A 3,576-nucleotide genomic window follows, 5' to 3' on the forward strand; every position below is an offset into this window, starting at 1 on the left:
CTAAGACTGGATTCATCATGCCTACTAGGATTTTTAGTTTTGCACACATAATATTGCTCACTTCCAATTGTCTCAAATATAGAGAGTATGCACAATGACATGTAGTGACATGTAGGTGTCTATTTTAGTCAATGATATGCTTGATTTTTTAACCCATTCCAATCCTACCACAATGAAATTAAGAGAGACAAGGACACAAGGACTATCAATAAATGAAATTAGAGACTTTAGAATGCAACTCAAATTGTACCTAAATGTAACGATAAGTATTTACAACTGCCTAGTCACCGATGAGTATCGAATCACACTGTGAAAATTTCCTGGCATTATGAGAATTTGGTTGCACCTGCACTAATCCTCTATAGTAGTTACTTGACTTGCCTATAGATGTAATTTTAGAAACAATCCTACTCCTGAAATTCTCCCCTATAAGGATCATCTTTGTCCCCCTATTGATAGTTATTTTTCAAGGCAATAGAATAGAACTCACCAATTGCATCATCACCTTTTAAAACAATGCTTGAGTATTTACAGATGATTGTCGAACCAGTCTCTACTCAGGTCCACGAAATCCTTGATTTGTCTCCATCACACAAACCTCTTTTTGTAATAAAATTATAAATCCCACGTCTGCATTCCTCGTCCCCGACATACCAATTCTTCATAGTGGAATACTTTATTGTTGCTCCCTCGGTGCAATAGAGATCCACTACTGTGGCATGGAGATGATTGGTGTCATAAAATGGTGTAGTGCATCCTTCAATATATGTCACAGAACTCCTCTCACCTCACATAACTCCTCTCGTCTACAACAATAAGAGTCATCTCAAACTTCCTGGTCTCCATCTCATTCATCCTGGAATAAGTGTATATTTCCATGGGTGACAAAATGTGCTTGGGGATTTAATAGAAGGAGTTATCACTAAAAACAAAATACAATGCAGCATAATAGTTATCAGCAGGAGGAACAACCCTGCCAAGCTACTTCCTAACTAGATCAAGATACTCTCGAATTACCTCTTATAACAAACAAAAGATAACCTCAACTTCATATAGAGTCTACCTATGCATGGTAGCAATGAAAACATTACTTCCTAACTAGATCAAGATACTCCCGAATTACCTCTTATAACAAACAAAAGATAACCTCAACTTCCTATAGAGTCTACCTATGCATGGTAGCAATGAAAACACTGTCAAAAACAACATCTACAACAACGTTGGTCAATCTCTTCTTCTAGTCAAGGGCATGCCCAACTTTTGAAAAGTATCAAGCAGGTCAAGGTCCACCTCATCTAGGCTCCTCTTCTTCTTCTACTCTCTCTGTTTAGGTTCAGAATAATAGCAAAGATCTTGAAAATTGATGAGTGGGTAAAATTTATCAGACCATTTGGGTTCTTCCATTTTTAATCATTGTCTGTAAGCATTGAGTCTAAATTGCAAAAGCCATTCAGGTTCCTTCTTTTTAGCTGAAATTAACCTAAGATTTGGAGAGTTGTAAGGTTTAATGGATCTAAGTATATTCTACTTAAAATATAGTAACATGGTTTAAAAATGTAGGCATTGAGATCAAAATTTAAGGATGAAACAGAAAAAAATTAAGTTCATGATTACAAGAAATTTTAATTTCATGTAATGAAGTTTGAGGAAGGTCTAGTATTTTCATCCTACCAGAAAATTTGCTTGCATCACTCGATCCCTTTGAATTTGGGCATGGTAGAGTCCATTACACAAACAATCAACCACTAAAAAAAAAGGTGAAAAGAAAAAACAAAGTTTCATGCATTCTGACCCTAGAAAAGTTAAGGAGGAGTGAACTGATATGTACAATAAGGACATGCAAAATGCTTACTTGTCCATTATCTTTTGATGAATTGTTGGCTGCAATCAAGATCTGCATTATCATAATCATTAAACCCTTTGTACAATAAGGACATGCAAAATGCTTATCATAATCATTAAACCCTCAACTCTAGATGAAATTTATGCTTTGATCATATAAACACTCGAAATTTTTTACCCATAAGAACAAAAATCATCTTTAGTAAAAAGGAAGAACTCTCCAAAGTCCAAATTCATACCCATGTACAAATGGCCAAAATCTCCACGCCCAATGACCTTGCCCTTCCTCCATCTAATCATTGATGCCCTCCCAAGGTGTTCCATGTGCAAACTCCATCTAGGGTTCGAATCCCATGAAATCCCCTCCTAAGGTTTTTTTCATGCAAACTCCATCTAGGGTTCGAATCCCATGAAATCCATAGATCACGTTGATGGTCTTCCTTCTTCTGGAATTTCCACACAACTATCAACAAGGTAGAGAAAAATGCAGTGCTACATTGTGATGTTGTAATCTATAAATATTTTATTTTAACCTAGTGCTAAATTGGAAATGAAAAAGAAAAGAAATATTTATAATGGAAAAAATAAAGAAATATTTATAATATAAAATAAAATATATAAATTGAAATTGGGTTAAATGATTTATTTTTAATAAGACTTTGTTATTTTTGGGTAAGACGCTAAATTAAAATAAATAAATAAAAGGTTTAAAATGATATTGGGATGAGTGTAAACATTTAAATATGGCCACAATTAATAATAAAAAGTTAAATTAATAAAAATAATAAAATTCAATTTTTTATATTTTTATTTTGTTATTAACTTGTGAATAGGTTTTGTTACAATACCATGGGCCAATACCAACCATAACTTATTTCACAACCAAAATATTTTATAGCAATATGACAAGATGCTTAACCGTGGATATTCACCCTCACATTAAGGTAGATATTATTAACTTGTAAAAAATAGCCTTTGTTACAATACCATGGGTCAATACCATGGATTATCAATACCACATGCCCAAAAAACATAAATTATTTCACAATCAAAATATTTTATAACAATATGACAATATTGTTAACCATGAATATTCACCCTGGCTTTACCATGGCTATGAAGTTGTAAATTGGCTTTGTTACAATAGCATGGGCCGATAACATGTATACATTATTTTATTTTATTTTAACATGATTGATCCAAAATATAGGTTTAATAGTTTACAACCAATTAAGTTTTTATAATTTAGATAATATCTTAAACACAATACAATGTGATCAAATTTAAGAGAGAGTTGGAGACCGGGTGGAGAGAGGGAGGGAGATAGTGAAAAAGTTGGAGGGTAGAGAGAGAGAGAGAGAGAGAGAGAGAGAGTGATGGGGGGGAGAGAGAGTGAGGTGGGAGAGAGGGAGCGAGAGGAAGGAAGAGAGAGAGAGAGAGATGGAGTTGGAGTGGGAGAGAGAGGGAGGAAATAACAAAGACATAGAGAGATAGAGGTGGAGATCGAGAGGAGTGAGAAGGGAGAGATGGAGAGAGAGTGAGGGAGAGAGGAGAGGAGGGTAGAGAAATAAGAGGAGAGGACAGAGATAGGGAGAGAAGGGGAAGGGAGAGATATGGAGACATAGAGATGGAGAAGGACAGGGAGGGGGAGATAGTGATAGAGTTGGACGGAAGAGAGAGAGAGAGAGAGAGAGAGGGAGAGTAATTTGGGGGGAGAGATAGAGGGAGGTGGGA

The 3,576-nt window shown here is 35.3% G+C and overlaps 1 pseudogene; it reads right to left on the reverse strand.

Moving 5' to 3' along the window:
• Positions 1–250: 250 nt before the first annotated feature.
• LOC149237427 (iron-sulfur cluster assembly SufBD family protein ABCI8, chloroplastic pseudogene) lies at positions 251–879 on the reverse strand (annotated as a pseudogene).
• Between the last annotated feature and the right edge of the window lie 2,697 nt (positions 880–3,576).

The sequence above is a fragment of the Pinus tabuliformis genome, chromosome 8 (genome assembly GCF_031772625.1).
Source record: "Pinus tabuliformis cultivar Carrire ecotype Pingquan chromosome 8, CPIR1, whole genome shotgun sequence".
Taxonomy (NCBI): Eukaryota; Viridiplantae; Streptophyta; class Pinopsida; order Pinales; family Pinaceae; genus Pinus; species Pinus tabuliformis.